This window comes from Syngnathus scovelli, chromosome 10 (assembly GCF_024217435.2).
Source record: "Syngnathus scovelli strain Florida chromosome 10, RoL_Ssco_1.2, whole genome shotgun sequence".
Lineage (NCBI taxonomy): Eukaryota > Metazoa > Chordata > Actinopteri > Syngnathiformes > Syngnathidae > Syngnathus > Syngnathus scovelli.
Window position 1 is genome coordinate 16,274,684 of NC_090856.1, and position 25,587 is coordinate 16,300,270.

General features: G+C 44.4%; 2 long non-coding RNA genes across 2 annotated transcripts; both read left to right on the forward strand.

The window, feature by feature from the left end:
- Positions 1–4,144: 4,144 nt before the first annotated feature.
- LOC125973509 (uncharacterized) lies at positions 4,145–6,400 on the forward strand. The gene is made up of 2 exons (XR_011087578.1): positions 4,145–6,010; positions 6,069–6,400. It is a non-coding gene; the product is annotated as an uncharacterized lncRNA (long non-coding RNA).
- Positions 6,401–14,380: 7,980 nt separating this feature from the next.
- LOC137840678 (uncharacterized) lies at positions 14,381–18,503 on the forward strand. Its single transcript, XR_011087579.1, has 2 exons — positions 14,381–16,205; positions 16,344–18,503. It is a non-coding gene; the product is annotated as an uncharacterized lncRNA (long non-coding RNA).
- Positions 18,504–25,587: the final 7,084 nt, after the last annotated feature.

Genomic DNA, 25,587 nt, shown 5'->3' on the forward strand with positions numbered 1-25,587 from the left:
TTCCTTTGGAGATCCAAGCCAACCTTAGGGAACTGAATGAAATAATAGAGGAAACGGGTCATTCGATTCAACGCTTATCATCAAGACTGTTTACCACAGGACCGGACAACATCCATTGGACAACGGACACGGCTGAAGAGATAGATAGATAACTTGTGGAAAACCTTTTTTATGCCAAGGAGCCTCCCCTAACTCAAGGAGATAACCCTGGCTGATCCAGTGGTCAACCTGTCGACCTCCTTTAGTTTGACGAAAGATCATAGGGAGCTTCTGGAGAAGGGGCTTACATTCGTCCCCACCGCAACCATGATGAAGGATCAGAGAAGGATCACCAAGGCCCATGTGCGACAGTACCATAGAAGGTTAAAACTAGACTCTTATTTTGGAACTTCGACGACGGCAGCACCACCCAAATTCCAGTCGGCTTCAATGTGGGAGCCCAAGGATGATGAAGTACCCAGGGAGATAAAAGTATTAATACACAAAGACAGAGCAGTCCTAAAACAAGTGGAAGTCCCAAGAGAGATGCCAAATTTGACAGAGGGCGAAAGAAGAGCCCTGGACGACTTAAGTTCGGCAGAGGAATTGATTATTAAGCCAGCAGATAAAGGGTCAGCGGTGGTCATTATGGACCGAAAAAATTACGTGAGAGAGGCTCATCGACAACTTCGCAATACGGAGTATTACCATTCGATCCAAAAAACGATTTATCCGGATACAGAAAAGTTAGTCCACACAATATTAGATCAAATGAGAAAAGAGCACCACATTACTAAAAAAACAATTCTTGTATTTAACAGGAGCATCCCCGTCACGTCCGAGATACTTTTATCTACTCCCTAAGATTCATAAAGACCCGGCATCGTGGCCCTGGCCCTACGAAATGCCGCCAGGACGTTCCATCGAGTCAGATTGTAGTAGCGAATCCTACGGCTCGGCTGAGCTAGTAGATTATTACTTGAATCCCTTGTCAATTCTACATCCGAGTTACATCAAAGATACTAATGATTTTGTTTCAAAAGTACGGACCTTGACCGTGCCACAGACCTGTTGGTTGTTTTCCATGGATGTTGAAAACTTGTATACTAATATTGAAACTGCTAGGGGTTTAGAGGCGGTACGCAATGTTTTGGCACGTAATCCGATTTTGGGCCGCCCGGATGAACACATTTTGGCATTGCTGGAACTCAATCTGACTAAGAATGATTTTCAATTTGACAATGGGTATTTTTTACAGGTCAAGGGGACAGCAATGGGGAAACGTTTCTCTCCAGCCTATGCCAATATCTATATGGCTGAATGGGAGGAGAACGCCTTGACACAGTGCTCTAAGAAACCTATAGCTTACCTGAGGTTCTTAGATGATATTTGGGGAATTTGGGGAGATTCTAGGGAAGAATTTGACGTGTTTCTTAAAACCTTAAATGGCCACCACCCTTCAATTAAACTGACGGCACAGATTAGCGAGAGGGAAATTAATTTTCTTGACACAACTACATATAAGGGACCGGAATTTCATACAACAGGGGGACTTGATGTCAGAGTATTTTTTAAATCCACAGATACTCATGCGCTACTACACAAAAAGAGTTTTCACCCTAGACACACGTTTGGGGGTTTGGTTTATTCACAACTCTTGAGATTCGGGAGAATTTGCACTCGCACAGAAGATAGGGAAGAAGCGACCAAAGTCTTGTTCAGGTCATTACAGCAACGAGGTTATTCTCGGTCATTTCTTCGCACGATTAAGCTACAAACATGGAAAAAAGGAAGAAGAGGGGACACTCAGCGGGTTAAAAAAATGATACTTCCTCTAATTTCGATTTACAACTCTTACACAGTCAATGTTCACAGAAAAATTAAACAGAATTTGGAAGCGTCGGCGCTGACTGACCTGAAGGCGAAACATAAGGTGGTCTCAGCCTTCAAAAGGAATCCAAATTTAAAAGATTTGTTGGTTAGCACTAAAATGAAAAGTGGGTCCTCTCGTGCAGCCAGGAGATCAATAGGAGTGATAACAGACTCTCAGAAGAAAGAACATTTCTTCACACAGACGGGTAAGGCCTTGTCTACGCGGAATGCGGTCTACTGTATGAGCTGTCGATTGTGTGGAGTTATGTATGTGGGACGGACTCGAAATGATGTCAGAAGCAGACTGCATGCGCACCGCTACAGCATCACACATAACCAGAAGCGTAACACGCATGTAGTACGCCATTTCCGCCTGCACGGGTTACGTAACTTGAGAATACGGATTTTGGAGAGCTGTGCGGGCTGGACACAAAGGGATAGGGAAAACGCGGAAATGAGATGGGTCAGGAGGTTGAAAACTCAATATCCACTAGGACTCAATTTGGCAACAACGGAAACGGAGAACACTGGAATATCGGGGTTAAAATAGAAGTTCTAGTGGTGGAGTTTACACGGTTGGGGAAAATTTGGAGGGAATGCCCTCCCGAAACGATATATGGAAATTAGGGAAAATATCATAATTGTTCCTTGGTTTAAGTTCTTGTGGGGGATGTTTATGTGATTGGGAGACGGCTGAAAGGAGGTTGGAGAAAAACCTGACACTTTCCATTTAATCAAAGAGTCTAACTCTGGTTGGCTGGTTTTCCTGACAACATAGATAAAGTGCCCAACTCGGACACCAAATTCTAATCTTCATCCTTATTTGGACTCTACTCTAACATTAAATCCTAACACTTAATCAATTCATAAAATTTACATAAGTTCAGATTCAGAATGAAAACCTAACCCAAACCCTAATTCTAACCTTGACCTCTGACCCTAACCATTAACGCTAAATTAATTAGGAATTACACCAAATTTCAACAAAATTAATCTAAACTGAACCTTATGTTGATCCTAAATGCAATGAGATTCCAGAATGAATTTTAATCCAACCAAATCTAAAAATTTACGTTTAAATTGAATTAAATTACAAAACAAAAAAAAGGGGGGACTATAATCGAATTATATTTTTGATTTTAAGCAAACTCTAAAAGAAAAATATAAAAAAAAGAAGGATTTTTCTTCTAACACATAAAAGGAAAACATAGTACGTGATGGGACGCTTGAGGGCGCCCTTGGCACACTAAATCGCTGTGGTACGAATAGAGCTCGGCTAGACGCGAATATTAGGGGATTAATGATACCCTTTAAATTCAGAAATGAAAAAGTACTTCCGCGTTGCTAACGCTCATAACATTAGCCACGATACGCTTATAGTGATTTCGTTACAAATATACGATCGTATTAATGTTATAAATTAATTCTACGAATTAATGGAATCGGGTAACACACTTTAATAATACCAGGGGGTTGAGGAGAATTTTATTCCATATGAATTTTTTATTTGGACGAGGGGAGGGTTTGGGAAAATAGGGGGATTACAGAAAAAAAAAGAGCCGGCAGAGTAATTGACAGGAGTTTACGAGTATTTCCGGGGGGCGGGACCTAGGGGGATCGCGATTTACGTAGATGAATGTATTTCTAAATATATAATTTGATTTAGATGATGAATTCAATTTACATTTAAATGTTTCACGACTAACCTAATTAAACGGTACCAATAGGGTTTACAGAATGTCTTAGTGCTTATCAGTTAGATGTGGGAACGTGATTGAATGACGAGAGCCGTCAGTTGCTTCGCTGAGGCTCGTGGGAGAGAAAAGAAAAGAGAAAAGAAGGGTTGGCTTTCGGCTGTGGCGCTGTGAGGCAGGAGAGTGGCACTGGGGAAGCCCTTCTTTCCAGGTAATGTGGAAGATTCTTCCGATTCTTTTTGAGAAAAACAGGTGAACCCTTTTTAATCGCTAAAGCTAAGTTATACGGTACTACGCTATGCTAGCCTTTATTGGTATAGGATATGTGAGAGTATGCTAAGCTAAAAGACAACGAAAAGAGAAAATATTAAATTGCCGGATGAATGAGACCGGATATCAATAAAGGAAACACAGCTAACGCTCATAACATTAGCTACGATACGCTTACGGGGATTTGGTTACGAATGTACGATCGTATTAATGTTATGAATTAATTCTACGAATGAAGGGGATCGGGGTACACACTTTAATAATACCAGGGGATTTAGGAGAATGGTATTCCATATTGTTCGTTTATTTGGGCGATGTGAGATTTTGTAAAATAGGGGGATTACGGAAAAAAGAGCCGCCAGAGTGATTGACAGGAGTTTACGAGTGTTTCCAGGGGGCGGGACTTAGGGGGATCGCAATTTATGTAGATGAATGTATTTCTAAATATATGTCTTGATTTAGAGGATGAATTCAATTTACATTTAAATGTTTCACGTCTAACCCGATTAAACGGTACCATAGGGGTTACCGAATGTTTTAGGGCTTATCGGTTAGATGTGGGAACGTCATGGGATGACGAGAGCCGTCAGTTAATTCGCTGAGGCTCGTGGGGGGGGTGGCGTTCGGCGGTGGCGCTGTGACTCAGGAGAGTGGCACTGGGGAAGACCTTCTTTCCAGGTAAGGTGGAAGATTCTTCCGATTCTTTGAGAGAAACAGGTGAACCCTTTTTAATTGCTAAAGTTACGTTATGCGGTACTACGCTATGCTGGAATTTATTGGTATAGGATGTGCGGGAGTATGCTAAGGTAAAAGAGAACGAAAAGAGAAAATATTAAATTGCCGGATATCAATAAAGGAAACACAGCTAACGCTCATAACATTAGCTACGATACGCTTACGGGGATTTGGTTACGACTGATGGCGCCGCGGATGGCTGCCACGGTGAGTCGCTCTCTGTTTCTTTGTCTTATTTTGTGTGTTTTCTGTGTCTTCTGCTGTCCATCCCGGATCACTTTTACTAGAGAAGCACTGTTAAACATCGGTCAGTCTTCTTCTGGTATTTTCTCTCCTGTTCTCTCTGATTCAGACTGTTTGTCGGAGATTTTAGCCGGAGCGGCGGTGCTATACAAGCTAGCGCGACGGCGGCGACGCGGAAAACGAGCGGGAGCCCTCGTAAAGCTGAGGCAGAGAGGGTTCCGTTCTGCCCCACCGTCAATTCATCTGGCGAATGTCCGCTCCCTGGCGAACAAGATGGACGAACTGCTGCTCCTCACTTCAAGGAACACGGACTTCAGCAGATCCGCCGCGCTGTGTTTTGTTGAGACGTGGCTTAGCGAACGAACCCCCCACCACGCCATGGAGTTAGCTGGGTTTCGGCTAACGCGTGCAGATCGCAGCGCGGAGCTCTCCGGAAAATCAAAGGGAGGTGGTCTCTGTTTCTACATTAATGAACGTTGGTGTACCGATGTCATGGTGTTGAAAGAGTTTTGCAGCCCTCTCCTAGAAACACTTTTCATAAACTGCCGGCCGTTCTATTCACCACGGGAGTTCTCCTCGATCGTCATGGCGGCTGTTTACATCCCACCACACGCACGTGCGAGTGAAGCCACGCAGATGCTGGCTGACCAGGTGACAGACATGGAGAAACTTCTACCAAATTCACTAATCATTGTTCTGGGTGATCTTAACAGGGCGAACCTCGCACACAAACTCCCCAGATACAGACAGCACATAACGTGTCCCACCAGAGGGGCACAGACACTGGACCACTGCTACACCGTAATTAAGGATGCATACCACTCTGTGGCTTGTGCAGCTTTAGGACTCTCGGACCACTGTCTAGTTCATCTGATCCCTGCCTACAGACAGAAACTAAAAACTAAAAGCCTGTGGTGAGGACTGTCAGGAAGTGGACATTGGAGTCAAGGCAGGACCTCCGAGCCTGCTTTGACTGCACCGATTGGAGTGTTTTTGAAGCTGCAAATTCAGACTTGCATGAACTCACTGACACTGTCACATCATACATCAGTTTTTGTGAGGATCTGTGTGTGCAGACTAAGACCTTCTGCACGTACAACAACGACAAACCTTGGTTTACACCGAACCTTAGGAGGCTGCGCAAAGTCAAGGAGGAGGCCTACAGGAGCGGCGACCGGGACCTGTTCAAGCAGACCAGAAACACACTGAACCGAGAGGTCAGGAAAGCCAGGAGGTGCCACGAAGAACAACTGATGTTTTTTTTTGTCATTACAGCTGAGCTTGGGCTCCATGCTATGCTGAAATTGCTAAGCCACTAACAGGAGTGGCTCATGGACAGCCGTTAGCAGTCAAAGATACATTCGCGTGGACACCAAAAGTAGAAGAAGGATTGACAAGATTGAAAATGATATTAGTTCAAACAACAAAGGGTGTGATAATGGATAAGGTGCTATTGACGATGTCAATAACAAAACTGTTTTGCCAAAATGACTTTTAAGGCAACGCCTGTTGTGTCACTTATGTGACAACAGGGGGGAGATGAGTTATTAGTTACCTATTAGTTACCTTTGGTTTAGATTCTTGAAAAAAAAATGTTTTTTTAAGCATGTCCTGTTTGTGTGAAACATGATCCACACAGGAACCTAAAAGAAACTCTATATGAAAATTCGAAGATTCGAATAGTGGAGCCTAACAGGAACATGGAAAAAGTGAACAGCTGAGAAATGGCCTTCGATGTACTGGCAGTGAATTATAAATTCAGGACAGTTCAGTAATATCTGTAAAGTGAGCATAACACCATTAATACTGAGGTCAAAATAGAGATGATACTAGGCAAAATTTGGAAACTAGATCAGAAATTGAAGGCTCAAATCAGGAAAGGTGGAAAGGTAATAGAGAGAATGGCATAAAATCAAAGTTAGGAAAACAAAAGATAGATAGTGGCCTGAAAATAGGAGGAGTTTCTGGAAATTACAGTATAATTGAGAGAAATAACAGTTAAGACTTGCAATTTAAGTTTAGGGTAATCTGTCAATTTAAAATGGTTCAAATGAGGTCCATCACAGTATTTCCGTCTACAAGTTCCATCTGTAGACCGAATTCCTATCACTTGGAATTCACAACAAGGACTCCGCTGTCCTTACCCAGGTACCCTTTTTCTGGGGACTAAAATACCCCAACCACGCAGCCAACAAAAAGGTCTCACCGAGTCTCCGAGAGATTTCCTTTGAAGTTTCCGTCAATCCTCGCTGCCGAGAGGTGCTGAACCGGACGCCGGCCTGGTGGATGAACATTGTTCCCCAGGGCTTTCCTTCAGGCGTCCTGTGACCTCTGCCGTGCACGGATTCGGCGTCTTCAACACTCTTCGGATCAGCGAGCAGATTTTCAGGAAATCCCGGACGAGCCCCCAAAAATGTTGGGTTGACAACATTTACCAGAAATCAATCTCGGAGACGGTAGGTCTTTCTTGGCTTAGCGTTTTCTCCTGCGCAGAAGGGCGGATCCCGGACACAGCAAGTGTGGCTGAGATTCGCGCTCTGCTCTGAGATTTGCCGTGCTTTTATTGAGAGAGAAACAAAGGGGCAAGTGTACATGGTCGAATAGGTTTCCAGACAGAAAGAACAACATTCCACAGTTATATCCCATTACCACAGAACACAGGGAGTACTCTTTATGGAGTGGGCAGTATGGACGTCTCATGACCATTAGCTCAACAAAGATGTAGTCTTTAGTGCCTCTGGGAATACATTGCTGTGCCGTACTCATGACCTTTGTCCGCTTCAGCCGTCCCATGACAATCTCATGATCTACACATGTCTAGCTAACTGTGGGGCTTATTGTATAGTGCGGCTAATGACTGCCATATGCCCCCAAGTCATTTTCACGAGGCCAGATTCTGCGGAGAATCTTGCACACAAAAGTAGTTACATAGAATCCAATGATAAAAAGTATATCATTTCCATCAGTTTTATAACTTGTATTACTTTTGCAGGTTGTCGATTGCAGTCTTGGAAAGTTTATGTTGAATTCACGTGAAAATGTTAACCCTAACCCTTTTGATTTTTATGATGATTGATGATTTTCAGGACGGAATCCCCGTGCGCCATGATTCATTGTGTGTCTATTTTCATTTAGTAGATACTCGATGCCTGTGTAGTTTTGTGAGCACAAGTGTCCGTTGTTGGTATTGCCGAGTGTGAGGTGCACAGTCAATTTTCAGGAACTTGGGGATGACGATCCTGGATGACTGCAAGGTTCGACAGGACTGGCTGCAAGACGTGATGATGTGGTAGGACGTTTGCCGGTTCCTTTTTAAATGCCTAATGACACATTGGGCGAATGTGTTAAAGGGGGGTGGAGTTACGTTTGAGTGCGTAAGTAGATACATATAAAATTTAATTGTGACATTCAATGCTTTTTTGGATTCACTTGTTTTGGAGGCTTTAACAGGACGTGCCAGAATTCAACAGGCAGCAGTCACAGGAGAAATCGTGCGAGACTGACAGCACGATGAGAAATAAGGAAGATAATTCATAACTCCTGGGGGGAGTGTTGTTGTTTGTTTGTTTGTTTGTTTGTTTTAGGTTCACGCGGGCCTCTGGATCGTAGGAGTAGATGCAGGGACGCTTGGAGGTTCTATTGAACAACGACCACCAATCATCCCCGTGCCCCAAACAACCACAAAGGAGAAGAATTGTTTGCTGACGACTGGTTATGGAGATGTCGATTACTAGGGAACTCCTGAACGCTGACCGGGGCCTGGGAAGAGACTCTGAGGACGGTGAAGTGGACATAAAGATCTTGGATGGACAGCAGGCCCTGGGCAGTGATCCCAGAGCAATTCATCGACAGACACATACATATGCAAGGGGGGCAAAACTAAGAGCATTTCAACTTTGCAGTATGCTGTGATATTGTGTCAATATTATGTCCTTCATTACTTTATCAAACGACCACATGCGGCATTATTTTAATTAGTCACATGACTAAAAGGTTGACATCAGCATCTGCTGTCCAGAATATCATGTTGGCCCAGTGTGAACAAGATGAGTGGGACCTGTCAAACGCACCTCTCGTATTAAGGTGCCCCAGGCTTCCCAGTAACGGGTTCGTTTTAGCCGGGTTCGGAGATTCGTCCGTAATCTAACCACCCGAGTTAAATTAACTCCTCCGGAATCAATCTAATTTCTGTACGACGCCAATCCCTCTCAAGTCACCCGAAGCGCGTGCCGAGTAACTCAATTCGAGGCAGGACTTCGAAGTGACCGCATCGTATTGATGGCTCCCCGCTAATGTTTGAAGTTCTTATTCGTTACGGATATTTTTTAGATGTCTTTGTTAAGACCTCAGGGATTCGTTTGTATAGCGCACCCAAGCACTAGTTTTGCCGAAGTAAATGTTGATATGGGTCCGTTCCACTTGGTCGCTCATGCAGCGAGCCGACCAACTTTTTTATTCGAAAGAGAATCGAATTAATAAAAGTGTGACAATAATAGCATTTAAGAAGAAAATTAATGCACCCTATATGATTAATTCTAACTTCGTATACGTAGATCTAGCACTTGACTGTCGGAGTTCTTCACCCCACTTAATTGCTTTGAAAAAAATAGCGACTCTCTTAAACCGAATAAAAATGTCGTGCTGTATTTAGATTTGCCCAATAATTAATTTGGAAGGCAAGTCTATTTTTTGATCGTGTCCTATTTAACTTTTGACGCGGCCCGACAAAAAGGGGAACTGGGCCGCGTCCGACGGACAATCGAAATACTTTTATCCTCCACCAACTTCACTGATTTATTTTAATCATCGTCGTTATGTTATTTAAAGGAAGTAAATTCTCAACCGAATTCACTTTCAACGAACTCAACTCTTCCGTTAAATATTTACGAAAGTTATTTAATTCTCTAACTGGCTCAGAGTTACTTTTTACACGGCCCGTCAAAAAAGGGGAACTGAGCCGCGCCCGACGGACAATTGAAATATTTTTATTCTCCTCCAACTCCACTGATTTATTTCAGCCGTCGTCGTTAATTTATTTAGAAGAAGTAAATTTCCAACAATTCACTTCTAACGAAATCCACTCCTCCTTTAAATATTTACGAAAGTTATTTAATTCTCTAACTGGCTCAGAGTTACTTTTTACACGGCCCGTCAAAAAAGGGGAACTGAGCCGCGCCCGACGAAAAGGGGAAGCGGGCCTGAGCCTTTCAAATAGTCAAACAACTTTTCGTTCTACACAAAACCAATAATCTGATTTAAACACTTCCTTTAATTTTATTCAGACGAAACAACTTTCGAACAGATCGAAATTCACTCGTGGCTCAAATAACTACGGAAGTTATTTAAGTCTCTAACTTGTTCGGAGTTCCTTTTTACGCGGCCCGTCAAAAAGGGGAAGCGGGCCTGAGCCTTCGGTTGCATATTTAGTACAAATCCGCGCACAACGAAGTAAGTAATATACAAAACACATTTATTAAAGAAACATGAAATAGAATTACAAATCTCAATTACTCCAGAAACTGAACAATTTCACTCACTGATACCCGTGTTAATAAAATCATTCAATCCCAGAACAATTCGATTGCAAAACACAGTTCATAAAAAAGGGAAGAGGTAAATACCAGTTGCGTGCTATTTTTGGTGGAAGCAAAGTCGAGTGATCAGTTCGATCTTGCTTCTAAAATCCAAATTAGAGAAACAGGCTGGCCACGAGGAAGCCGGCGGCCCGATGACTATTCCCCCCTCTCGCTAAAATACATAAAAACGGTCATCCTCACCAATTTCTCGTTTAAAGTTGTCCAGTCCAATTTTTAGGAGTAAATCCAAGTTAATTTCAGTCCAGTGATCCTGCGTCTCACACAAAGATCTTTGGGACTTTGAAAAAAATCTTGAAACTCCTCCGGGCCTCTTCACGTATCAGAGCTCTTTTGGGGGGAAAAGCCCTGAGGCTACTCCAGCAGGACCTTTTATAGACCTCTCCGTCTCCCCCCCTCCCCTTTCTTTTCTCCTGTACTTTCCCTATAGGGTAAGACTGCCCAATTCTCCCACGCGTATAGAAGGGACTGTCCAGAAATCCCACGCCTATGGAGGGACTGGCCTTTAGCAGCTGTTTCCGCCCTGACCACGCAGTACTTTCCACCAAATGCACAGCTAGTGGCAAAACCTTTCACTTCCCCTTTTCACCTTTGACCTACTTTCTGTTACATGACTTGTTTTCACCTTTGACCTACTTTCTGTTACATGACTTGTTTTCACCTTTGACCTACTTTCTGTTACATGACTTGTTTTCACCTTTGACCTACTTTCTGTTACATGACTTGTTTTCACCTTTGACCTACTTTCTGTTACATGACTTGTTTTCACCTTTGACCTACTTTCTGTTACATGACTTGTTTTCACCTTTGACCTACTTTCTGTTACATGACTTGTTTTCACCTTTGACCTACTTTCTGTTACATGACTTGTTTTCACCTTTGACCTACTTTCTGTTACATGAATTGATCGAATTGACAAATAATATTGCTTTAAAGCGGTTACAGAGTACATTTTTAGCCAAACAAAAAAATCAAAAAATTAAAATCACATAATAAACATTTCATTTGTGCTTCTCCAAACAATCTATGTCACGCCACTATTTTCAGTGACGGGTCCCTTGATTGAATTGACAAATAATATTGCTTAAAGCGGTTACAGAGTACATTTTAGCCAAGCAAAAAATCAAAAATAAAAAACACATAATAAAAATTTCATTTGTGCCTCCATGCGTGACTTACACTCTGACACCGTGTTCCTCTTTTCTATTTTAACTGGTCTAGCTTATCCTGGCCTCTCTTTTGGTCTCATGTTTTGGTCTGGCGCCATCTTTTGGACAAATTTGGAAATATCAGCTCTGTCAATTTATCCCTGTGAACAATCCATATTCTACCATTTGGACCATCTCTATCTCCATGTTACATGACACCCCCTCCTTGGATTGAAAAACAGGTATAAATTTCCTCTGCTCACTCCCTCCCCCGTTACGAGCTAGGCAGTCATGTCGTCGTCTCCGTCTGAGATACTCACGACCTCAGCGGTTGTTAAAGTAGGGCAGGCCGCCGCCATATCACCTTGTCTGGCGATCTCTGCGAGGGCGTTGATCAGGCGCGACAACCGACTAGCAGCGTTGTCGTCGTCAGCGTGGTTCTCCACGGCGAGGGCTCTCAGCTCCGGTGTTGAACGCCCCGTGGCCACACTCTCGACATCTGCCTCCTCATTTTCAGCCTCGCTCCCGCGTCCTCCGTCTCGAGCCTCATCGTCGTCCTCAGGCTCAGAAGGAGCTGCATCCACTTCCAGCGGGCTTATCAGATGCAGACGGACCTGGTTCCTCGGGCCTGGTGTCTACCGCGTCATTCGACATGTTGTTCTCTTGGCTACCGGCTTGTTTCCTGGTTTCGGAGGCTTTGCGCTTCATTTCTGCCAGCACTGGACATGTCTTAAGGGTGCGGTGACGCTCCGGACCCCATCTGGTGTTTCCTTTTCCATCACATCCAGGCGTGGGACACACCTCGAGGCTCCCCACATACACCGGGCAAGCTCTAAATGAGCGGTGGTGTGTTGCCCCTGGTCGGGCGCAACCGCTCCCGTCGCAGCCAGGAGTAGGGCAATTTGCCGGATACAACTTCGTCCAATCAAAAGGGGTCCAGTCTTGTAACATCCTCCTGGGTTGGTCACTTACGCCACCGCCCTCCGCTTTTGGACATGATAAGTTTCCCTCCTGGACTTTTGCTTCTGGCAGGAGTGAAGTGGGTTGACTTTCCACTCGGACTTCTGGTTCTGGCGGGAGAAAAGTTGTTTGAATTTCCACTTGGGCTCCTGCTTCTGGCGGGAGTGAAGTGGTTGAATTTTCCTCCGTCACCACCGATTGGAACATGCTTCCTCCAGCTGGACATCCCTGTGTCCACTCCTGGCTGGGACCTTTATCCCATTCTCTTGCTTCCGACCGGTCAAGGTCATCTGTCTCCTTGGCCTTTCTTTGAGGTTCTATCGCCGCTACCGTGCCGTGCTCCTTTCTTGTTTGTATTTGTTCACTAAGAACATTCCGCATCTGGGACCCGGCGTTTCTTATGGCTACAACTTGGCTAAGCCTTTTGGCCTCCAATTTGATTCCCAGTGAATATATTCCTTCGTAAGGAATGATGGCCATTTTCACTGTAATCCTTACCAGTGCTGCTTCACCCTCATTCACTATAAGGACTGATCCAACTTTATTCCCAGGGGCAAAACAGTATATTCCTTTTTTTGTCACATACTGGAAGTCCTTGTTACACATGTCCAAAATACTTCGATAGCAGTACATGTTGCTCACAGTCGGGCTTGTTTCCGCAGGGGCTGCCTCCACTTTGACCAATGGTGCGTCCTTGCACGCCAACAACTGGGCTACAGCCCGAGCCCAAGTCATGGGCCTCCAAGGTCCCTCAAGCAGGTCCCCAAGGACTGCGGTTCCTCCTGCGGAAAGAACCGACTCACGAGCAAACAAGGCCATTTCGTCGGCCTCTTCTGTATAACTGTCGGGGGCAGGCCGGCCGACTGGCCTTGGCCAAGGCCAACAATGGCCCAAGGCCAGATAAAGGTTCTTCATGGCCTGATTATTATCATATGCCGGCCAAGATGCTCCTCCCAACACTGGATAGAGGGTCGCCAGGGGGGTCATTGCCCTGGTGATTTGCCATCCCTCTGCTTCTCCGACTTTCAATAATTTTCCTCTTGCCATGCGATCTAAACACATGAGGCAATATTTCAGCTCATCGCCGTCCCAAACACACGTGCACGAGCTAATTTGTCGAGCCCGTACATCCGTAGTTGGTCCGATCTCCCACTGTGAAAAGAACACCATTCGTGCCAAGATGGTAATTCGACACTGGTGGCATACCATGGCATCTAATACTTTAACTGGAAGCTTGTCCTCATTTCTCTGGGCAAATTCCAGCTCTCTTACTTCGGTGGTCAGTACAGGTGGCATCATGAAGCCTACTCCCGACCACATAGTAGGCAACAGGTTGGGTGTCAAACAAATGACACAAGCTTCGTTGACCCATGTCCAGTGAAAATGTTCTGGTCCACCGGGTGTGCAACCCCGCTTGGCCAATCTCACCAGATTTAGGGCCCTTTCGGTCTGGATCCCATTTGGTGTTCTTCTTACGATGACCGCACCTTTGTGTGCGGCCATGCGCACGAAGGCTGGGATTGTTCCGTGGTCCGTTGCCATATGTTATTTAAATTACTTCTTGGCTTGACTCGGGTTAGCCGATAACGGCTTCAGCTGTTCAACTCCTTGGATACCTTTCTTCTTTAGTCGTACTGTGTTTCTATCCAAAACTTCACTAACTATGTCCGAGCAGTCGTACTTGGCCTTCACTGCCGTGTTGCTGTTCAGGTCCCTCGACTTGATCCACACCTTCTGTCCAACGCTGATCCGACACTTCTCTTTATTCTGGGACAGCCGTCTTGGGTTCTGCCCACTTCTTGTGACACAAAAAGTCGTTGGTTCAGTTCTTCGGGCGGGGAGGGCCGGCTGCTTCTGCTCCTCCCGTTTAGGTCAATTTCCAAATCAAGCAATTTAGTACTCCACTCTTTTGGGATTCCTAGCCACATGCACCCATCTTCTAGTGTCTTGATCACACTGTTTGCATTGGCTTTTCTCACTGCTTTCAGCCCGACGTGTCCTGACATCGAGTCAACCAGCACAACAAGGTATTTCTCACCCTTTGCGCCACTTATTCCCATGGGGCCAGCTACGTCCATACAAACCGAGCCCCACGGCACAGTACTCCTAATCTTCACTCCATCCGTGCGTCGTCCTCTTCGCCCTGCGTTGTTTTTGTTGCACGGATTACAATCCCGCAGGACCGCACGAATCGTCCGGTCAGGGACCCAGAGTTCCAGCATCTCTAACTTTTTTCGCGTAGGCAGTGGACCCGCGTGGCCTAGTGCTTCATGCACTGCCGACACGACTTGCCTCACGCTCTCATCTGGGACCACTTTTCCGCGAGGGGTCTTGTCCCATTTTTCTGCTCCTACAACTTTTATTCTTCTTTTCTGGACGTATCAATCAACTTCGTTATTACCTCTCCAATAAGCTCCTTCTTTCACATGAGATTTCTGGTGAACCACATCCAAACTCAAATTTAGCCGTAACTCGGCTATCTTTCTCCACACTTCATAGTGGGCCACTAGTTTTCCTTTCGCGCCCTCGAAGCCATTCTCTTCCCAAATGGCTAGATCGAATTTGAGAGCTTGCTCACAATAATGACTATCAGTTATAAGTCTTACGCGTTCAGCGTGATTTTTTTTTTTTTTTCTAACAGTCCTTCCAACACTGCCGTGGCCTCTCCTGTTTGCGCGCTGCCGGGTGTCTTTCCTTTGCGGCGGCAACGCTCCACTCCATTTTGCTTCAGAACAAAACCCCAGTGGGCATTCTGCTCTCCTTCCTTTTTTGACCCATCGGTGTAAAGAGTCCATTCATAGGGCTTCTCTTCATCCGCGTTGAGAGGCATCCTGCCTCTATCGACGGGTTTGATCCCACTATGTACTCAGTCCATTTCTGAGGCCACTTCTCTAAGCCTCCTCCATACAATATTACACATGCTGGTTCTTCATGTCGTCTTGGAGAGTCTGGATTAGACCCCTCCTTTCCGGTTCCTTTCATAGGATTTCCAGGTTCGGGATCCAATCTCCTTCCACCGCTAGCCATCCTTTCAATGAGTAGCAGTTTCTCTAGTTGTAGGGTCGAGCTGTCTCCTTTCGAAGCCTTTCCGTGCGCATTCGGAACAGGGTCGATCCAGCTCTTAGTTACTCAGCGGCGCCCTTTGCGTCGCCTCTACTCAGAACACCAATATGAGAACTTTTGCCTCGCTTATTGATGCTCTCAACGGTGGGATGCACTTCTTTTTCTTTTTCTTTTTTACCCACCAGGTTTTCTACTGACAGGAAATTCTAACAAGGGTACATTCAATTGCAAATTCTAATTCAAACGTTATTGTAGCGAACAGGAAATGACGACTAATCATCAGCCCGAAGCCACTCAGCCTTTCAATTCTTGGGAACCTGTAAGTCACAGAAGGTCTCCAACAGTTAAGAATCATGTACCATACAAGCCTTAGAAGAATTATCTTGGCTGTTTTTCTTCTGCCTGGAGAGTAAGTATAGTTACTACTCCTGGTCAGCCTTTACTGTAGTCTTCAACAGCAGGAAAAAAGAAAAAAGAGAAAAGGGCGGAAAAAAGAAAAATCCTTTTGTGAGTTCAGCGGACAAAAATCTGTAATCCTCTGATGCGTCCGGGAACAAAAATCCTTGTAATCCACACAGGTGTCCAAAAACAAAAAAATTTGTAATCGACACAAGTGTCCGGGAACAAAAATGTTGTAATCCTCACAGGTGTCCAAAAACAAAAAAATTTGTAATGACACAAGTGTCCGGGAACAAAAATGTTGTAATCCACACAGGTGTCCAAAAACAAAAAAAATTTGTAATGACACAAGTGTCCGGGAACAAAAAATGTTGTAATCCACACAGGTGTCCGGGAACAAAAATGTTGTAATCCACACAGGTGTCCGGGAACAAAAAAAAAAAAATTTTGTAAGGGAGAAATGAAGGTTTATTATAGAGTTAAATTGAGAAAGAAAAAGGAAAAGGAAGAGGGGAGACAAGTCTTCTCTTTTTATCTTTCAAAATAAAAAGGCCTCTCTTCAGACGGTCTCCTAATTGGTTGCCTTCTCTTTGGCCTTGGCTTTGGCATGAAATCTAAAACATTTGCAGGCTCCTCATCGACTGGTTCATCTTCTGTATTTATACCCAATATCCGTGCCCATGTACCGGCCCCTCTTTCTCTTGCAAGTTCTGCCGCATACTCTGCGTACACTACAAACATTACTTTCAGCACCCCATACAAGTACAAGCTGTGAAGGATCTCCTCCTTACTCATGCTTAAAGTAATGTGCTGAGGGGCAACGGTCACCGTTTACTATGACACAATACAGTTCTAATCCTCCCGTGCTAATAAGGTTCTTTTCTAGGAAACTCTATTCCTTAAAGAGACTGTACTTATGTCACTCAAGGCCGTTCTGACATTTATTTGTATCAGTGAGCGGAATTAGGACAGTTTCTGGGAAGAAAAAACTGAAAAACTCCACACAGGTTCGTTTTGGAGCTGTGAGCAAAACAAAAAAACAAATGTTCTTCTATTGTCTCATTTCTATTTTTTTTCTAAACTTTTACTCATAACCCCCCTCCTACTCGTTGGGCGCCAAAATGTCAAACGCACCTCTCGTATTAAGGTGCCCCAGGCTTCCCAGTAACGGGTTCGTTTTAGCCGGGTTCGGAGATTCGTCCGTAATCTAACCACCCGAGTTAAATTAACTCCTCCGGAATCAATCTAATTTCTGTACGACGCCAATCCCTCTCAAGTCACCCGAAGCGCGTGCCGAGTAACTCAATTCGAGGCAGGACTTCGAAGTGACCGCATCGTATTGATGGCTCCCCGCTAATGTTTGAAGTTCTTATTCGTTACGGATATTTTTTAGATGTCTTTGTTAAGACCTCAGGGATTCGTTTGTATAGCGCACCCAAGCACTAGTTTTGCCGAAGTAAATGTTGATATGGGTCCGTTCCACTTGGTCGCTCATGCAGCGAGCCGACCAACTTTTTTATTCGAAAGAGAATCGAATTAATAAAAGTGTGACAATAATAGCATTTAAGAAGAAAATTAATGCACCCTATATGATTAATTCTAACTTCGTATACGTAGATCTAGCACTTGACTGTCGGAGTTCTTCACCCCACTTAATTGCTTTGAAAAAAATAGCGACTCTCTTAAACCGAATAAAAATGTCGTGCTGTATTTAGATTTGCCCAATAATTAATTTGGAAGGCAAGTCTATTTTTTGATCGTGTCCTATTTAACTTTTGACGCGGCCCGACAAAAAGGGGAACTGGGCCGCGTCCGACGGACAATCGAAATACTTTTATCCTCCACCAACTTCACTGATTTATTTTAATCATCGTCGTTATGTTATTTAAAGGAAGTAAATTCTCAACCGAATTCACTTTCAACGAACTCAACTCTTCCGTTAAATATTTACGAAAGTTATTTAATTCTCTAACTGGCTCAGAGTTACTTTTTACACGGCCCGTCAAAAAAGGGGAACTGAGCCGCGCCCGACGGACAATTGAAATATTTTTATTCTCCTCCAACTCCACTGATTTATTTCAGCCGTCGTCGTTAATTTATTTAGAAGAAGTAAATTTCCAACAATTCACTTCTAACGAAATCCACTCCTCCTTTAAATATTTACGAAAGTTATTTAATTCTCTAACTGGCTCAGAGTTACTTTTTACACGGCCCGTCAAAAAAGGGGAACTGAGCCGCGCCCGACGAAAAGGGGAAGCGGGCCTGAGCCTTTCAAATAGTCAAACAACTTTTCGTTCTACACAAAACCAATAATCTGATTTAAACACTTCCTTTAATTTTATTCAGACGAAACAACTTTCGAACAGATCGAAATTCACTCGTGGCTCAAATAACTACGGAAGTTATTTAAGTCTCTAACTTGTTCGGAGTTCCTTTTTACGCGGCCCGTCAAAAAGGGGAAGCGGGCCTGAGCCTTCGGTTGCATATTTAGTACAAATCCGCGCACAACGAAGTAAGTAATATACAAAACACATTTATTAAAGAAACATGAAATAGAATTACAAATCTCAATTACTCCAGAAACTGAACAATTTCACTCACTGATACCCGTGTTAATAAAATCATTCAATCCCAGAACAATTCGATTGCAAAACACAGTTCATAAAAAAGGGAAGAGGTAAATACCAGTTGCGTGCTATTTTTGGTGGAAGCAAAGTCGAGTGATCAGTTCGATCTTGCTTCTAAAATCCAAATTAGAGAAACAGGCTGGCCACGAGGAAGCCGGCGGCCCGATGACTATTCCCCCCTCTCGCTAAAATACATAAAAACGGTCATCCTCACCAATTTCTCGTTTAAAGTTGTCCAGTCCAATTTTTAGGAGTAAATCCAAGTTAATTTCAGTCCAGTGATCCTGCGTCTCACACAAAGATCTTTGGGACTTTGAAAAAAATCTTGAAACTCCTCCGGGCCTCTTCACGTATCAGAGCTCTTTTGGGGGGAAAAGCCCTGAGGCTACTCCAGCAGGACCTTTTATAGACCTCTCCGTCTCCCCCCCTCCCCTTTCTTTTCTCCTGTACTTTCCCTATAGGGTAAGACTGCCCAATTCTCCCACGCGTATAGAAGGGACTGTCCAGAAATCCCACGCCTATGGAGGGACTGGCCTTTAGCAGCTGTTTCCGCCCTGACCACGCAGTACTTTCCACCAAATGCACAGCTAGTGGCAAAACCTTTCACTTCCCCTTTTCACCTTTGACCTACTTTCTGTTACATGACTTGTTTTCACCTTTGACCTACTTTCTGTTACATGACTTGTTTTCACCTTTGACCTACTTTCTGTTACATGACTTGTTTTCACCTTTGACCTACTTTCTGTTACATGACTTGTTTTCACCTTTGACCTACTTTCTGTTACATGACTTGTTTTCACCTTTGACCTACTTTCTGTTACATGACTTGTTTTCACCTTTGACCTACTTTCTGTTACATGACTTGTTTTCACCTTTGACCTACTTTCTGTTACATGACTTGTTTTCACCTTTGACCTACTTTCTGTTACATGAATTGATCGAATTGACAAATAATATTGCTTTAAAGCGGTTACAGAGTACATTTTTAGCCAAACAAAAAAATCAAAAAATTAAAATCACATAATAAACATTTCATTTGTGCTTCTCCAAACAATCTATGTCACGCCACTATTTTCAGTGACGGGTCCCTTGATCGAATTGACAAATAATATTGCTTAAAGCGGTTACAGAGTACATTTTAGCCAAGCAAAAAATCAAAAATAAAAAACACATAATAAAAATTTCATTTGTGCCTCCATGCGTGACTTACACTCTGACACCGTGTTCCTCTTTTCTATTTTAACTGGTCTAGCTTATCCTGGCCTCTCTTTTGGTCTCATGTTTTGGTCTGGCGCCATCTTTTGGACAAATTTGGAAATATCAGCTCTGTCAATTTATCCCTGTGAACAATCCATATTCTACCATTTGGACCATCTCTATCTCCATGTTACATGACAGACCGCCTTGCGTAAATCGCCTACCTGTCTATTTTTCTTGACGATCCAGAACAAAATACATTCCATTATAACGAACATAGCCAAAGCCGGATGAAGGGCTGTAGTTCTGATAAACTCTGGAATGTAAACTTTCATGCTTTTTGATGGTACTATACTATATTGTGTAAGCATATACTCATTTATACACATATGTAGTTATTAGTTGATGTTTTGTTTTCCCATGAATTCCAATGTTAAAAACAGGAGGGAATGTTGGAAATGATATACTTTTTATCATTGGATTCTATGTATCTACTTTTGTGTGCAAGACTCTCCGCAGTATGTGACCATCTAGCCTTGTGAAAATGATTTGGGGGCATATGGCCGGCTAATGACTGGAGTCATTAGCCGCGCTATACAATAAGCCCCATAGTTAGCTAGACATGTTCAGATCATGAGATTGTCATGGGATGGCTGAAGCAGACAGAGGTCTCATTTAAGTTGAAGTCATGAGTACGACACCGGGATGTATTCCCAGGGCCACTAAAGACTACGTTTTTGTTAAGCTAATAGTCATGAGACGTCCATACTGCTCCGTCCATGAGAGTTTGTTCTGTGGTAATGAGATATAACTATGGAATGTATTTCCTGCCTGTGAACCTACCCGATCATGTACACTTGCCCAATTGTTTCTTTCTCAATAAAAAGCTCGGCAAAACTCAGAGCAGAGCGCGAATCTCAGCCACACTTGCTGTGTCTGGGATGCGCCCTTCTGCGCAGGAGAAAACGCTAAGCCAAGAAAGACCTACCGTCTCCGAGATTGATTTCAGATAAATGTTGTCAACCCAACAGTCCTCTCCCCACTGCTCTTCTCTTCTACACCAACGATTTCTCCGCAAGTGACTCTTCCGTGAAGCTCCTGAAGTATGCAGACGACACCACTCTCATCGGACTGATCCAGAACGGTGATGAGACTGCGTACAGACAGGAGGTGGAGCGGCTGGTCACTGGTGCAGCCAAAACCACCTGGACTTGAACCCGCTCAAGACCGTGGAGATGACAGTGGACTTCAGGCGAGGCCCTTCACCACTTTCACCCCTCACTATCCGCAGTAATACTATTGTCTCATCAGACACCTTCAAGTTCCTGGGAACCACAATCTCTCGGGACCTGAAATGGACCGGCCACATAGACTCTGTCCGGAAGAAGGCCCAGCAGAGGCTGTACTTCCTGAGACAGCTCAAGAAGTTCAACCTGCCACGGGAGCTGCTGAAGACCTTCTACACTGCCATCATCCAGTCTGTCCTCTGCACCTCCATCACTGTCTGGTTTGGATCGGCCTCCAAACAAGACAAGCACAGACTGCAACGGACAATAAGGACTGCAGAAAAGATAATTGGAATCAACCTCCCATCTATCCAAGACTTGTACCTGTCCAGGACCAGGAAACTTGCAAGTAACATCTCAACAGACCCTTCGCACCCAGGTTGCAGCCTGTTTGAACTACTCCCCTCCGGACGCCGTTATAGAGCTCTGTACACTAAAACCAGCAGACACAGAGACAGCTTCTTCCCCCAGGCTGTCGCTCTGATGAACTCACACCACTCTTAGAGTCTCAGAGTCATTACTGTGCAATAACATCCCGCTTGCCACACCTTTTTTGTCTACACTGTTTGTACTATGTGTCCTCTCTGCATCCATTGCAGCCTGGTCATCCTAGAAGAGGGACCCTCCCATCTGTGGTCTCTTCTCAAGGTTTCTCATTTCCCCTAGCTGGAGTTTTGAGTTTTTCCTTGCCCTCTTGGGAGTTTAAGATCAGGGGGTGTTTGAGAATATCTTTCGTTCTTCACATGTCCTGAGTGTTGTTGTTAGTCACCTAAATGTTGAACAGAGGCTGTGATTTACCGAAGTCAAATTCCTTGTTTGGCACGCTCAAACATGGCGAGTAAAAAACTCTTGAATCTTGAATCTTGAATGTACGATCGTATTAATGTTATAAATTAATTCTACGAATGAAGGGGATCGGGGTACACACTTTAATAATACCAGGGGATTTAGGAGAATGTTATTTTATATTGATCGTTTATTTGGGCGATGTGAGGTTTTGAAAGATAGGGGGATTACGGAGAAAAGAGCCGCCAGGGTGATTGACAGGAGTTTACGAGTGTTTCCAGGGGGCGGGACTTAGGGGGATCGCAATTTACGTAGATGAATGTATTCCTAAATATATGATTGGATTTAAATTATGAATTCAATTTACATTTAAATGTTGCACGACTAAACCAATTAAACAGTACCGATAGGGTTTGCCGATATATATATTTTTTGGTGCTTATCAGTTAGATGTGGGTGCGTGATTGTATGACGAGAGCCGTCAGTTGCTTCGCTGAGGCTCTGGGGAGGAGGTGCTCGGCGGTAGGATGGTGACTCGGGGGAAGGGCACTGGGGAAGACCTTGTTTCCAAAAGGTGAAACTTTTTTAATCGTCAAGGCTAGGTTATGCTGTATTACGCTATGCTAGACTTTATTGAGATGGGATATGCGGGAGCATGCGAAGCAAAACTATACCAGGTTAGCCCTAAACTTTGTTTTACCAGACTTGTGGCATGCCATACAAAGGAATACAAAGGTTTTGTACGTAGGTTTAATGGTTGAACAAATCAGCACAACAAAAGGACTAAAAGACTGACCAATTGATTTATGCTGTCTGCGTTAAAGCTGGACAGTTGACTAGACAGATACTGAGATTTCGATTGAGGAGGTAGACACACTCCGGGGCTTGATCGACCCCGGTGGGGCCTCCCTTGGGCGAGGGTGTCTGGTGATAATGGCCGAAACACTCTGTGACCCCAAGGTCCACTACTGATGAGGTGTCTACAAAATTATGACGTTCAAATTACCCAGAACAACAATGTCGACTTAATGGGATCCCTTTTGAAGAAAGTGGTTGGTTGAGTATAGAAACAAGATATTGGGTCAAGAATGCTGCAAGGGTGGTAGACGTGATGTGGTCCAGGGATGGGGTGGCTTTCTTCTCTCGCGTCTCGCTGTTTTTCCGTCTTGCTGGCTGGGGTCCTGGGGGGCGCCTCGGCTGCTCCGGGGGGGGGGTTTCTGGTTGAGGTGCGGTCTCGCTTCGCCGTCCTTCGTTCCGGAGTTTGTGCGACTCCGGTGCGGCGGGGTTTGCTGAGGGGGACATGCGTCGGCCTGTGCCCTCCGCTGCCTTCTGTCTGGCCGGCTGGGTCGGCGGACCCTTTGGGGAAGGTGTAGCGAGATAACCTTATAGACCTAGTCCTAACCCCTAATCCCTAAACCTAACCCCTAATCCCTAAACCTAACCCCTAATCCCTAAACCTAACCCCTAACCCTAATCCCTAACCTTAACCTCTAAAGAAAATGGTTGGTTGAATATAAAAACGAGATATTAGTTCAAAAATAGTTAAAAGGGAATAGACAAAGGTAATCCAAGGGTAGGACTTTAAATTAGTGTTTTTTTTTCCCTCAGGTGACCAGATCGGGTAAGTACAGTCAAAATCAAACATACAAGAAGCACAAACACGAGTTCAAGGTAAAAAAAATAACTTTATTAAGCCCTAAGTAGTCCGGGCCAACATGGCTGGCGCGTCCGCAATGGGTAGGATACTTTGGAGCCGGTTATGGGGGGCAGGTAAGGATAGAAGGACCGTGCCTTTGCTCCTCTCCTTCGGGGGAGGAACTTTTTAGCTGACCCTAACCCCTAACTTCTAAGGAAAACGGTTGGTTGAATATAAAAACAAGACATGAGGTAAACAATGGTTCAAAGTGAATAGACATAATGTAATCCAAGGGTAGGACTTTAGGTTGTTTTTTTTTCTTCTCTTATTTTTTCCATCTTGCTGGCCGAAGACCTGGGTAGCGCCTCAGCTACTCGGGGGAGGTTCTGGCAGAGGTGCATTCTCACTTCGCTGTCCTTCGTACCCAATCCAGATTTTATGTGACCTGGTACGGCGAGGTTTACTGGTGAGACATGCGTAGGCTCGTGCCTTCCGTTGCCTTCTATCTAACCGACAGGGTCGGCGGACCCTTTGGGGAAGGTTTAGCGAGATAAACTCAAAATACCTAACCCTAAACCCTAACCCCCTAACCCTAACCCTAACCCACATGCAACAAAACTAAATTTAGCTGCAATTCCCGTGTGCCAGACCTGAGGAAGGCACAAAAGATGCCGAAACGTTGTCGATGGCCACAAGGAGGAAATAAAAGGGAGCGCAAACTAGCGCCAATAGGAAAACAATTAGACGCAAAATTATAATTTACCCACGCTCTACCCAGATAGGAGAGCGCATGGATGCCGCACAGAGCAAGATGCTCTCGCTCCACCCAGATAGGGGAGTCGATGAATTAAGTGCGAGGTACAACTAATTTGACCGCAAATGCAGCTGTCAATCTATCATGCCAAGTCGAGACTCATTTATTACATATATAACAAAGGCGACCGGATAGGCAAAGTGCAAACACAAAAACAAACAACAATTACAAAGCAAATACATGTTTATTAAGCCCAATTTGGCCTGACCAGCATGGCTGGCGCAGCCACGATGGACAGGGTGCTCTGGGGCTGGTTGTGGGACGTGGGCGTGGATGGTAGGACCGTACCTTTGCTCCTCTCCCTCGGGGGAGGAACTCTCTACTTAACCCTAACCCTACCCTTACCCTAACCCTAACCCTGTGCTGAATGATGTGAATGTCAAACTGGAAGGATGGAAATGCTTTGGAATGGGTTGAATCGGTTGAAAAATGTACAAATAATAAATGAAATGTCGGCGCACCTAGATTTAGTGCTGGTGCACCTAAATGAAAGCGTTTAGAGCAGGGGTGTCAAACTCATTTTTGTCGAGGGCCGCATCATAATCATAGTTTCCTTCGGAGGGCCATTATGACTGTCAATATATGATATACAGTATCTTCCGTATAGTATTGACACAAGTTGATGCACAATTTGTCTTTGCGGGCCACATAAAATGATTTGGCGGGCCGTATCTGGCCCCCGGGCCTTGAGTTTGACACCTATGGTTTAGAGTATCCATTGCCAAAAGTTAATCTGGCGCTTTGATGATGTTATTTAGTCACCTTTTCAATTCCACTGCTATGAAGCCATTTACTAACCTTTACATCTGTGTATGTTGTAGAATGGAGCGTTACTCCTGACTCAGTCACCTGGGCACTCAGGTGTGTGAATTGGAAGGAACCCCCTACCTTCAGCTCTACTAGATTAGCCTCCCGCCAAAGGCCAATTTTGCGGTAGTTTAAAAATGCGTATAAGTATGCGTGCAAAGTGGGAAGTACAAATGGCTACTTACTTTACTTAAGTGTTAAACTCCGAATTGGCGCAAGGCGGTTCCCTCCTTGGCGCACCATGCAGATTGGACGCATCTAAAGTGGACCAAATTGATATCCCAATTACAATAATTGTGTTTGACAATGAGTGTGTCCTGTGTCTGTGTACACAACCTTAAAGATGACAAAAAAATAATAACGTTTGGTACCTTAGTACTAAACAGAGGATTTCAATGATTTTGTGTGTGTGTGTGTGGGGGGGGGGGGGGGGGGGGGAGCTTTGCATGCGTATGCATGTACATTATTGCACATGCA